At 35.7% G+C, this 14,645-nt stretch overlaps 1 protein-coding gene across 1 annotated transcript in view; it reads right to left on the reverse strand.

Moving 5' to 3' along the window:
• The window catches only part of Slob (Slowpoke binding protein), a 595,498-nt gene that overhangs the window by 358,293 nt on the left and 222,560 nt on the right, over nucleotides 1-14,645 (reverse strand). The window contains exon 3 of the mRNA XM_069832327.1: nucleotides 4,858-5,171. The gene's annotated coding sequence lies outside the window, so the exon portion shown is untranslated. The remainder of the gene's footprint in view (nucleotides 1-4,857; nucleotides 5,172-14,645) is intronic.

Consider the following 14,645-nt stretch of genomic DNA (forward strand, 5'->3'; position numbering starts at 1 on the left):
TGTTGCACTTGTGATCCCTACTCTGCTGCATAACTCTGAAATGAACCAATTTCAGAAAAAGTGCTATATAACCTTTTACTCTTATTTTTATCTCTACATTACACCTACGAAGTTTTTACAGTGACTTATCAATCACCCTGTATATTAAAGAAAGTTTAGGGGCTTCTTAAGGGTGCATATTAGTGGAAGTTAGTGTTATGTGATGAAGTGGAGCGTTTTACTTCTTGTGACGTATTGTGTGACTTAGCTTGTGACGTGACGTTTGAATTTCCGCCGAAGTTTTACCTGTGTATTAATTTCAAGACATGTTTTCGTAACACTTGTCGTAATCTAGGGATTAGGACTATAGAATAGCCTACAGAAATGGAGGTCGGTGGTTCGAATCTCGATATCAGCAAGGTAAGTAAAATTGTCTGTTAATAATAGAGTAGGTATGTAGAGTATAATGTAAAAATTAGATTAGGCAATAGGAGTAGAGAGGTGGGATACGGAAAAAAGAGGGAAGAGTACAAGAATACGAGAAAAGAAATGTGAAGAGAGAAGGTAAGGTAATTTATTTAAATTTTTCGATACAAAAATATCTTGTACCGTATTTTGTCATATTTTCCCTTGAAAATGAGTAACCTTTCTGCAATATTACTTAGGGCGTTTCACTATATCATAGTAGTATCTATTTCCTTTTTTGTAATTTCGTCACTGGCCCTATATGGTACGCCCGAAGACTATAAAGAGACGAAGAATATTAAGACAAAAGAAGTGACGAAGACGAAAGAGGTGAATAAAATATGGATGATGAGAAGAAGAAGAAGAAGAAGAAGAAGAAGAAGAAGAAATGATAATGAAGAAAAAGAAAGCAAATAAAATGTTGGAGAATATTTACCATCGCTCGAGACAAAATCTGAAAGCAGCACTATGAGCCATATGAGTGGCCTAAATTCATATAGACTTCAAAATGTTCCACCTCCGCTCCATATCATACTATACTTTTGGCTTATCTCAGTTTTTATCGAATATAAACAGATATGGTAATCTAGCCTCGGCGGAAGTAGCCTACATTACTAGAAGAGTGACAGGGATTTGAGAAATCCCTTTTTTTTAACGTCTGTACAGGAATTAGGACAAGTAAATAAAAATTGCAGTAAGGCTTAAATGTATCCAAATGAACGGAATGAAATAGGTTAAGATTAACCGTCAATCTTTCAATAATAATAATAATAATAATAATAATAATAATAATAATAATAATAATAATAATAATAATAATAATAATAAATAATACATTATTCAGCGTGGCAATTAATGTTTCTATACACTCCTAATTTAACTTTTTGAGCAATGTAAATATATTACATTTAATCCGACAGAACAACAAAAAAGTTCTCCTTCTCATTCCTTAAGAATTGCCTTCAGTACGTGAATGAGACACACAGCAGTGAACAGGAAACTCCTCGTATCCGTTTCAATGTCTGTGATTACACGATGTAATCACGACACCCGCTTTGATCACCGCTGACTTAGAGATTCCGGCCTCTTGTGCTAATTTGTGCGTTGTAGGGCTCCGCAACATTATATCCGAGATTTCATCAAGTTTTTCTGTCGTTAAAATTGTAGGCCTGCCACTTCTTCATGCATCGAGAACTGAGTCCACACCTGTGGAGTAACGGTTAGCGCGTCTGGTCGCGAAAACAGGTAGCACGGGTTCGATTCCCGGTTGGGGCAAGTTACCTGGTTGAGGTTTTTTCCGGGGTTTTCCCCTCAAAACCAATATGAGAAAATGCTGGGTAACTTTCGATGTTGGCCCTCGGACTCATTTCACCGGCATTATCACCTTCAACTCATTCAGACGCTAAATAACCAAAGATGTTGATAAAGCGTCGTAAAATAACCTACTAAAATAAATAAAAATCGAGAACTGACCCGGTTCCACGAAATTATTTGATCAAATCATGTACAGTATCGCGATTTGGATACCTGGAATTAGGAAAACAGCATACGAAATTTCTGTCTCACATTTCCACTTATCACCTTCGCGAAAAAAAGTATTTCACCAAAAACGCTCTTTCTTCAACAGAAAGCATTGTCACCAGTAGTCTTTAGCTATCACACACTCATAATTAGACTGTAGTTCATCCCGTCTACCCTCTACTGATACTGGTAGCTAAACAACCCACACTCAAGGATGTGACAATGATCCGACTCGGCTGTTGCTACTAATACAGGGACATCACTTTATTTTTACTAACATTTTTAACATTAACCTGGCTATACTCGGAAACACTGTTACCCCCCTTCCATTACAGGAGTTTGGAGTTACTAGTGCAATATGTAAACAAATCATTTTACTAGCTATAGGAGGAGAGAAAATTAGTGTATCCATTTATGTTACAGGGAAATATAGTATTACGATTTTCAGTTTGGTCATTACTTTACAGTATTTTATCAAAAAACAGTAGAATAGTAACACTTTTTTTCACAAACTCAAGTCTTCAGGCGGTTATATACATTATGTAATGTCTACTTTATATAGCATATTACTAACCTAATTTATTCCTGAGAATTTTGTGAGCACTTCCGTAAGAAACCCCAATTTCTACAGCTAACTTCTTGATCGACTTATTACGACCTCGCTGCATCCTTTCTCTAGCATCTTCTACAGCATCTTCTGTCACCTTTGTTGGCCATCTTACACTTTTCTTCCTTTCTGTACACTCTGTTGCTCTAAATTTATCTGCCAAATTAATGACATTTCTACGAAAATATTCCGTAATGATATAATCGGGAAATTGTGAAAAAAAGAGGAACTGTTGTTCACATTCGGTTATATTGTAATTCCAGTTTCCATCATCGTCCTTCATACCTACAAACAGTAAAACAAAACTCCTGTTTAAATAATGCTGTTAAGTCCCGCACCATATTATAGGGTACCGTACTTTCGGTAATTCTAATCTTCACTTGTGCTTAGTCCACACAGATAAATTCAGTTATGCTACACACCATACTTGTGTGAAAATAAACTTCAATAATATAAGCTTTTCCTTCTATAGAAAATGCAACATATTTCTGAAACACACTGTACTCTGTACTGTTTATTTCACTGCTAGCAACAGCGGCTGACTGACGTTAGCAAGGACATTAGTGAAAGGGGTGGGAGTCAAGTACATTTAGAAACGCAGGTACAATAAAAATTGAAGTAAAAATAAAATGATGTCCCTGTATAACTGCAGTTGCGAGCGCGTACACTGCTGTCTCCAATGCGGAGAGACTTTCCTGACACACTGTATTTTATTCGTCTATCTATTGTGGAAGCAGTTCTATTGATGAAATCAACATGAAACGAGATGTTTTAACACAAATGAGAGAATTAAGACTCTGATGAAGACAGGATTTGGTGACATAAGATGCAAACAACGAGAGGTAAGCACACTTTTTAACGATACTAATCCAAATCGGCCACCTTTTTCTCTGTCAACAGTGAGTACCAAAGAAAAATTCAGATAGACATGCCTGAGACAGAAATAAATAATTTTCTGTTAAGAATATCTTGTTTTATGTTTATTTCATCAATAAAACTGCTTCCATAATACGAGGACTAACAAAATAAATCAACAATAAAATTGTTACAGTAGTAACGATAGGCCTAACCATAGTGCTTCTGTACAAAACAAATGCTTTTTTTATTTTATTGGGTTATTTTACGACGCTGTATCAACATCTAAGTTATTTAGCGTCTGAATGAAATGAAGGTGATAATGCCGGTGAAATGAGTCCAGGGCCCAGCACCGAAAGTTACCCAGCATTTGCTCGTATTGGGTTGAGGGAAAACCCCGGAAAAACCTCAATCAGGTAACTTGCCCCGACCGGGATTCGAACCCGGGCACCTGGTTCCTCGGCCAGACGCGCTGACAGTTACTCCACAGGTGTGGACACACAAATGCTATATTACATAAAAGTATTCTCTTTCAGATAGTATTAAAAAAGTTAGAAGGTTATATACTTATCACGTCATAGCTCACACAATAGTCTCAAAAATAATTTATTTCCATAAAATATATTCCTTTCTAAATATAAGTTTGTTTGATGTATCTGAGCCTTTTGTCCAACATTCCCTCATTCAATTTTAATTGCAATTATGCATTACTTCTGAAAACCCCTGTATTTTATACATATCTACATTATAGGCCTATGTAATTATTTCATCTCGCAAGTTACAACTGAATTCTTGTCTTTATAAATGTAACTATTACTAAATTTAAAATATGTTGGTTCGTGTAAGGAATAGCTTATTAGCTAGAATACTGAATTGTTAAATATAAGCTTCATTTTCATTTGATGCGCAGAAATATTTTATAAGAATAGTTTTCTTCAGTTCTAAATCGTTTACATTATTTTGAAGATGCAAAACCAGAAGTAAGTATAAATAGTATACCCATGGTGAATTACAGAGTTCTTAAGTTCATAATTTAAATTTGTCACATCTTATTATATTTTAATTATTATTACGTATATTACCTTCACTTCACAAACTGCAGTTATTTTCAGTAGAGTGTAATTATCTTAATATATAATATCTGTAATACAAAAATTACTAAATTATTACATTTATATTTTATATTTTAAAATTCTAATTTTCGTTTTGAATGCGAAACGACTTCATAAGAAAAGTTTTAATAGTTTAAAAGTACAGATGTTATATTATAACCTTCAAAGGAAAGTTCTACAGCTTCTTTTATGAACGCTGCATATTTGTTTCTGCATTTGAACAAGCCCAACACGTAACTTTAAATAACACCAGCTGAAAATATGTACAGTCATGCATGAAAATGTTGCAAAGAACAAAATTCAATTATTACAACTCACCTGTGTTGACAAACGAAATGCAGTTTCCATGTCCCTGTAGAGCCATATCGAATGAAAAACACTTGAAGATCAAAAGGTCAGGTATCAGATGTTAGGGGCAGTCAGCCAAGAAAGCACACGTCTCCAGCAGGCCGTGAGTGTATGTACGTGTGGGGGAGCAGCAGAAACCCGACGCCATGCAGACTGCCGGGGGCACAGGCGCAGCTGCTCGGCCGCCGAGACGCCGAACGTTGCTGCCGAATATGCCCGAACTGGGCCGGCCGTGAGTGAACCTTCTGAACTGCATTATATGGATGGCGCAGCGTAGTCGATAGCTGGGGAAAAAAGGAAAATCACCTGAGCTCTCCTCATATTGGACGGCATCCAACGTGAGGCGAGTGCTTCGTCTGGAGGTCTTAATGGGGCAATAAGTTCCACAATGTGGGGGATTTCATACCCCGGCCTAGAAGAAGTTTACAATAGGCTCTCACGTCTGAACTTTTCTGGTCTGACGCTACAGTATATACTGGGTGTTCAGTTCAAAATGTGTCATGGCTCGCTGTATGCCGTCATGTGGCTAGCGGATGAGCCTAGAGAATTCAATCTTCCTACACTTCCGCAGAGGTGTATAAACTATGAGGCAGAAAAGTTGCCTAGCAAGTACGGCGTTCATTCTGAAGAGTACGTACCGATACGTACGGTAACGCCGGTAGTGGCAGGAATGTGAATTGTTTGGAAATACGTACTGTCGGGATATGGGGAGAGGGTTAAGACGATTACTTACGTATTTGTTGACATTAACTTCGACGGTCAACATGGACACGGAGCATTTGATTTGTTTTGTGGAATGTTACCGTACGCAACCGATGATAACAAATACCCTGCGTACGACTTGCCGGCGTAAAACACAGTTCGAAAGAGGTTATGGTAGCACACAGACCGTACAGACCGCCATCTGTTGCTACGACGTTCAAGTTATACCGTACACGTTCTCAAGTTCAGATTGAAGAACGCCTTGAATAATAGGCAACTTCTCTGACATATAAGCTGAAACTCTCTTCAAATCGGTGACTCAACAACAGTGACGTCATGACACACTTTGAAATGAACACCCAGTAGACGCGCGGTGGAATATCCGTATGTGGGGTCAGAAAGTTTAGCATGAAATTAAGTTTTGTGCCAACATGAATTTTATTCAACATATGGTTATTAATGGAATAGTAGTTATTTGTACAACTAGTGGAAAAAGTGCATTATTATTGCTTGAATGTATTTTTTAATAACGAGGCGATTGCCGAGTTCTTTAATTGCACAAGAATAATAATAGCAATACACATCCCACCAGTTGCATATTAGTACAAGGACATCATTTTATTTTTACTAACATTTCTAATATTAACCTGGCTATACCTTTGGCTTAAAGGTTGTGAACCGGAAACACCGTTTGCTACCCTCTTCCACGACTGGAGTTCGATGACACTGGCGTAAGATACAAACAAATCACTTTACTAGGTATAGGAGGGATGACAAGTAGATCATCCATTTACGTAAACTTGGAAATATCGCGATTTTGAGTTTGATAATTTTCATTAGGTTTTTCTTTAATCAAAGTACAGTAAAGTAGTAATAATAAGTGTTTTTACTCTCAAACTGAGCTGTCCATTCGGACGTATTCATTATGCAGTGTATATTTTACTGTCTACAGCACATCAGCGTACAATATAGAGAATGAAGTTAAATTGAAAAATAATCATAATATGGATATTTAAACACATATTTGAAAATGATGGGCGTTCATTTCTATATAGGTTTCAGTTCTTTTTTACATATTATCGCACATAGACTATTATACCTAATTCCAATTACCAGTTTCGTCCTTCGTACTAGTAACTCAAGTTGAAATAATTCTATACCTACTCTATAAAAGAGTACCTTACGTACTGTAAATTCAATCTTCATTTCTGCCCGATCCGAAAAGACAAAATTATTCAGACATGCTATCTACTGTCCGTTCAAGTGGTTTTGTCGCAGGATCGTAGAAAGGGGGGAAATCACGTGACAGTTAATTACTTAACGAGGTCTTTTTATTTATGTTAAACAGTTGTATAATATTACGTAGACTTCCAATTCCTAACAGAAATTAATGTTTTCAGAAAAGAGCTAAGACAGCCCAGCCACAAAGGGACGGGCAGAAGTGGGTGGGAGAAACCGGGATGCGATATAGGCAAACGGACGACAGTACCTGTGCGAGAATATGATTCAATATTGAAAGCGAACATATTTCTGGAACGTATTATACTCACTAACTCAGTACTGTTTGTGTTTACTATGACCGAAAGGCGACTTTGACTGTATACGCTTGGTTCTGTGTGGAGAACGGTTGGAAGTTTACTAGTAGAAGGGGTGGGTGTGAAGTACATTCAAAAACCCAGGTACAATAAAAATTGAAGTAAAAATAAAATGATGTCCCTGTATAATATGGAACTAGTTTATAATGTTACTCTTTATTGCATAGTCAGTATTAAGAAACGAGCAAAATTTTGACGAATACAATAATTATATAAATAATAATAATAATAATAATAATAATAATAATAATAATAATAATAATAATGGTTTATTTAACCTGAAAGAGTTAAGGCCATACGGCCTTCTCTAACACTCAACCTGGAGTAAAACTGCGATACAAAAAACACTACAAATTTACAAAGTAAAGTACACTACAATTTTACGCACAAAACTGAAGTAGATAATCATAATATAATGTAAACAGCAAGTCAGTAGAAATCAGACATAATATACAATATATACGTAGAAAGAAAGGAAAATGCATAATAAAATGTGAACAGTGGGTCAAAATAAATTAGACATACAAGTATAAAAATACAAGACAATAATAATATTGATAATGATAATAATAAAACAATAATAATAATAATAATAATAATAATGATAATAATAATAATAATAATAATATAGTGAAGTATAAAGCATACAATAAACATAATAGATTTAGGTACACACTAAGAAAAATAGGAAAATTATGATTATATGTAGCTCAAGTTATATATGTGTTACAACAATTCCAAAACTGTCTAAATCCATTTTTTTTTAAATTGAGATAATGGCGGTTTCGTCATCTACCTAAATGTCTCTAGTAATTTTCTAATGAATGTTGTGCCTAAATTCCCTCTTTCCTTCCATAAATAAGCTTCAAATATGACGAACACTGCAAACGATTAGGACAAAAGTTATCAGTTTTTGGCGTTTCCTGAAAATTGTTAAGAATGGATGTAGACAGTTTTGGAATTGGAGGCTTCAATATATATATTAATGGGAAATATGATGAAAACAAAAAGATAAAATAAGTTAAATATCACCAGAATATTAAAAAAATATAGTCAATACGTGGAAACATGCAATACAACACTTGTCATAACAATAAGTTAGTTTGTCATCTCGTCATAAGATAATTTTCTAACTTGGATTTGAAAGATTTCAAGGTTCGGCAGCCCTTGACTTCAGGCGGCAGAGAGTTCCAGTGACGAGAGATAGCAACAGTGAAAGATGAAGAATACAGAGATGATGTGTGGAGTGGAATTTCTAGCGTGTTATTAATATTATGACATGTTAACGTGTTACATACAATATTTCTTTGTATTAACTTATACTGTATAGTAAATTATTATTATTATTTTTATTATTATTATTATTATTATTATTATTATTATTATTATTATTAATGTTAGATAGGTTTGGAAGTAAACTCCGAATAAACAAAGTATGATTATGTCTCGTGAACAGAACATAGTTCGAAATGGAAATATAAAAATTGGGAATTTATCTTCTGAAAGGTGGAAAAATTAAAATGTCTTATAGTAGCCTTCGGCAAATTTGTACTCACGATGACATCACTGGACGCAAACCGCAATACATAAGATGTAACATCAATCAAGGAGTATAGAGCGCTCCGTTCGGATCCTAATGGCGGACTCTCAACCCAGTCGTCTGATGGTAGACTACACAATATTGATTTATAGATGAACAGATTGTATTTTATTTCACTTTTATTTTTACTGTGCTACAACAACCTAGGAAAATACGTCACAAATTGCCACTCTTAATACAACTCGTAAATGTTCGTCTGCTAGTCACGACCTTTGTTTAGATTTTACAAGTTTCCATTCAGAAAATAATAGAATTGTTCGGAAATAATACTGAGTGTAGAGCCAACCATAGCAGCTATGTACAGTGAATAACAGAATTATTCGGACACTTAATATTCCAAATGTTTATGTGTATGTTACTAAACATGTTTGCGTAAACGCAGAAATTACCCTTTCCGTTACGTCAAATAAACCAATTTGCATAACATGGGCATAAAAAGAGGTTGCTAATGAAATGGTATGTTAATATATTTATATAAAAATAAACAAATATACAATTTACTGCGTAATAAAATATCCGGACAGTCCTGCTGGTCCTATTCTGTACACCTCTGTTGATGACTAATATTGCACGTAGGTGGAGGTACCGTGTTTCAATAACATGCGAGCCTATTTAGTCTTACTTGTGCTGTCGTTTGAGCAGGACGGAACACAAAATGGGGCGTAAAGGTAAGCAAACAACATTTAGTCAGAGGCAGTTAGTGATATTCCACCACGAAAAAGGGAAAACCATTCGAAACATTGCAGATGAAGAGAAGTACAGTGTCTGACATAATTCTCAGATATTAAAACGAGGACACAATAGAGCTGAGAAAGCAAACAGATCGCCGAAAAGTCCTCACAGACAGGGAAGAATCTCTTATTATCAGACAGATTAAAAAGAACCCTCGTATAAGTGCCCCGAAGTTAGCTTCTGAAATTGAATCGGCTACGAGTAAAAAAGTGCATGCCCAAACAATTAGAAGGGCAATACATAAACGGGGCTACAACGGAAGAATAGCACGAAAAAAGCCTTGTGTTTGTGAAAGGAACAGACGTAAACGACTTCAGTTTGCTAAGGAATATGAAAACAAAGGCGAAGATTGGTGGGAAAAAGACTCTTTTTTCTGATGAGAGCAAATTCAATGTTTTTGGCAGCGATGGTAGACAAATGGTCTGGAGAAAGCCTAAGGAGGAAATGAAAACCAAGAATTTGCGAGCTAGGCCTACTGTTAAACACGGTAGAGGAAATGTGATGATATGGGGGTGCATGTCAGCTTCTGGGGTTGGTGAATTGGTGTTCATCGAGGATATCATGAAGAAGGAGGACTATCTACACTTCCTGCAACACAATTTAGTGAAAAGTGCAGAAAAGCTTGGGATTGAAAAGGAGTTTATGTTTTAACAGGACAACGATCCCAAGCATAACTCCTATATTGCACAAGAATATCTACTCTATAAATGCCCTAAAGTGCTTCATCCTCCTCCACAATCGCCGGATTTGAACCCTATTGAACATTTATTAGAAGAACTTGACAGGAGGGTTCGATCAAGGCCTATTTCTTCTAAAGAAGAGCTGAAAGCAAGACTTCAAGAAGAATGGGTGAAAATTCCTATAGACATAACAAACAAATTAGTACATAGCATGCCACGTCGTCTGAAAGAGGTTATTAAACAGAAGGGTGGACCTACAAGGTACTAATAATGGCGAGCTGGAATAGTATTCTTTGTTTTCAAAAAGTGTCCGAATATTTTTGTGAGTATTAGAAATCAAATGTTTTCCTTTATGTTTTAATAATTAGAAGAAAATTAAGTTAATTGGAATTGTTGTGTTGAAAATGTTTACATGAAATGGGATACTTTTAGGGAAAAAATAAGAAAAGCTTATTTTTATATATTTATATGTAAATATATGTCATTGAATTGTTAGTTGACGGATGTACGAATATTTTTGTTACTCACTGCAGGGTAGTGGCAGATGACCTAACTTATATAGGATTACATATATTTTTCTATGGAGAGCATTTTAAATAAATCTGCCAGTCTGGTGTGTTGCCAATGGCAACGTTTTATGTCCTCACTTGTTTCCAGCTCTCTTAAGGGAAGAGGATGGTATTTTTTGGTGAAAAATGAGTAAATTTTCAAAAAACAATTTTTTTCCTTAAAATACTCTGTGATATGTGCAGAATACATTGTATAATATTTTGTGGGTATTTGTGCCCTTATCGGTTGTTGAGACGCCATTTTTAAACTTCCTGCGCTCTGGATTTTTAAATCACACCGCCTTTTGTTTGTTGTTTCCGGAACTTCATTTTTCTTTTCAAAACCAAATTTGTCTTTAAAATACTCTGTGATGTGTGTGGAATACATTGTATAACATTGTGTGGGTATGTGTGCCCTTATTGGATGTTGAGACGCCATTTTTAAAGTTCCTGCGCTCTGGATTATTAAATCACACCCCCTTTGATTGCTGTTTCTGAACTTTATTTTTTTTGCTACATAGCCAGACAAAAATCGATATAATTTTTGAACTATTAAAGATATATGAATGAAATTTAGAATACACATTCTCTAGACTACTAGGAAACTTTTCTCTGTAACGGAATTTCCCTAATTGATTTCATTTTAAAATAAGTCTCTCTGTTACAAGAAATAAAATATAAAAAAAAATGTTATTAAATTTTAATTGTTTATTTTATAAATGTAGGAACTAATATCAAAATTCTGTTACAGACAGTTTGTAGAGCGTGCTTTTACAAATAAATTGTAACATAGTGTTTGAATTTATCTTTAAAAATGGCTTAGATATATCGAGTTTAGTAAAATCCTGCATTGAGTACATTTTTTTTTTTTTCAAATCTGGCTCCCAAATAATTTATTCAAAATATTTATATTTTGTTGAGTTGCTATAGCCATGAGCTCTCTACATACAGAAAATTAATATTTTACACCAAATAGGAAAAAAGTTTTAAAAATTACCATCCTCTCCCCTTAATAACACGTTAGTCCGCCTAGTAGACTTTTTTAAAGTCGTGTTTCGAGTCAAATCTGAAATCACAAGTTCCCCTTCTTTTCTTCTGAAGTTTTTTATTGCTCTCTAGATGATATCATTTCTTCATTCTGTTTTCACTAACCATTTCTCTGGCCTTGAAATCTTTTGAGCGAAGCTCACACATGAGTTAGAAAATTTTGAAAATTACTTTACGATCATTTCATTCACTGATAAATGCTTCTCAAAAGTCTCAAACATTTATTATTTCTATCAATGGACGGACTTTAAAATCCTTGTCAGGGTTTTGAGCCTCTAACAGTGCAATATCATTCAAATGCATATAAGATTTCAGCTTCTGGAAGAATTTGTATGCGCACCACTTGGCTCCAGTATGACTTTTGTTTCGTTTAGCAGTCAATGCTTCGGCAATGCCACTATTATAAAAAACAAGGGGACATCATTTTGAATCGTTTCTGTAACACACAGTACAAGTAGTCACTGGGCCTTGCATGAATGATTGGCTAGCCAACTCTAGCACTGTTACCGATACAAAGTCAAGACATACATTGCTGACTAATAAATATTTTTTAGTACCTCTGTCTACCATATTATTTTGTACCATAAGTTCTGAACCACCCTCTATAATATATAATATATCAAATCAGTGGCAGCAATCAAAACAAATAGGCCTAATAAAACAAATATTATAAATTCACTACTCCAATGACAATATTAGCATCAAAATAAATCCATTGTAGTTCAGGTACCCACGGTCCTCAATTGAGGACAGCTATTTTTATACCAGTAAAACAGACGCTGAAATATTTTACTCGCGAATATTTGTACATTAGCTTTATCTGTAACTCATAATAATCCGTGGCGCTACAGCCCGTGAAGGGCCTAGACCGACCAGCCGGCTGCTGGCCTCACGCCCACATGCCGAAGCAGAGGTGGACGATCATCCAACCAGAATGGAGGTATCGTGTGGTTAGCACGATGATCCCCCCAGCCGTTATAGCTGGTATTCGCAACCGGATTTCGCTACCTATCGTAGCTCCCCAAGTGCATCACGATGCTGGGTGGGCACCGGTCCCATACACTGGCCGAAATTTCTTCCCCCCAGGAGGACTCGAACCAGCGCGCATTCCGTAACGCGAGTCCTAGGCGGGATGCCTTAGACAGCGACGCCACGGCGCAGGACATCTGTAACTCATACTGTTCACATTTATAGATCAACTGTGAAATTACAGCATTCCTTCTATTTTATATGATATTTTGAAGATTACTGTGTAGTTGCGTTAAATAATACGAAAAAATTTAAATAAATTACATGAAAACATAAACTAAAATCAAGCTCATTTTTATTTCTGAAATAGTGATTAGTTAATATCTCAAGGTTCGAGAACTCGAAATAGATTTCTAACTGTTATAACACAAAATAATGAAATGAATCTACACTGTCATCGTTTGAGGACAGCGGAACTAAATGGGTTGCAATTTTTATCTTAATCATCAAATAATACACATATTCAGTTTAAATGCATGTATTAATGGTTTTGAGTGGACACCTCAGTTTCTCGATTTTTATGTCACTTATTTTAGCTTCGGAATCAGGATTGAAGAAGGAAAAGAAAAAAAAAACTAAATAACAGAAAAAGGTTCATTCATGTTTGCACCCATAGGCGTAACTTCTTGCGATGTAGTGACGTCATTCTCTGCCTACAGAAACATGTTGACTGACAAGCGCAGGAACCTCACAGAAACCAATTTAGAAATGTTGTTAGTTGTTAACTATGCAAAAAAAAAAGCGATGTGAAATAAATTTGGAACAAAACTGAAAGTGCATATTTTAATGTATTTTTTGCTTGATCGTGCATGTTTCATAGTTTGATAGTGCATGAATGCATGCATATTTTGGGATTCTATAGTCTATGAAATTCTCGTCTCTAGTGATGACACTACTGGGTGTTCAGTTCAAAATGTGTCATGGCTCGCTGTATGCCGTCATGTGGCTAGCCGATGAGCCTAGAGAATTCAGTCTTCCTACACTTCCGCAGAGGTGTATAACCTATGAGGCAGAGAAGTTGCCTAGCAAGTACGGCGTTCATTCTGAAGAGTACGTACCGATACGTACGGTAACACCGGTAGTGGCAGGAATGTGAACTGTTTGGAAATACGTACTGTCGGGATATGGGGAGAGGATTAAGACGATTACTTACGTATTTGTTGACATTAACTTCGACGGTCAACACGGACACGGAGCATTTGATTTGTATTGTGGAATGTTACCGTACGCAACCGATGATAACAAATACCCTGCGTACGACTTGCCGGCGCAAAACACAGTTCGAAAGAGGTTATGGTAGCACACAGACCGTACAGACCGCCATCTGTTGCTACGACGTTCAAGTTATACCGTACACGTTCTCAAGTTCAGATTGAAGAACGCCTTAAATAATAGGCAACTTCTCTAACATATAAGCTGAAACTCGCTTCAAATCGGTGACCCAACAACAGTGACGTCATGACACACTTTGAAATGAACACCCAGTAGATGAAGTGGAGTGGTCGGCGCCACACTATGTTAACCTTTTTACTTTTTTGGGGAAGACCCGGCACTCAATTATTATTTCAGTGGAGACAGTGAATTCCGGAGTGACTGTGGAGGTTTTTTCTTCATTTAATTTAGGACTTCATTTAATTTAGGATGCTCCTTTATTATTGTTATTATTATTATTATTATTATTATTATTGTTATTATTATTTATCTTATTATTAATTATTGTTTTTTATTAGTTGTGTTTATTATTAATTGTCATTATTGAGTGTAATTAGTTATCACTGCCACCGGGTATATACCCATTTGCAGTGTGAATACATACATGCATACA

Source organism: Periplaneta americana, chromosome 8, assembly GCF_040183065.1.
Source record: "Periplaneta americana isolate PAMFEO1 chromosome 8, P.americana_PAMFEO1_priV1, whole genome shotgun sequence".
Taxonomy (NCBI): Eukaryota; Metazoa; Arthropoda; class Insecta; order Blattodea; family Blattidae; genus Periplaneta; species Periplaneta americana.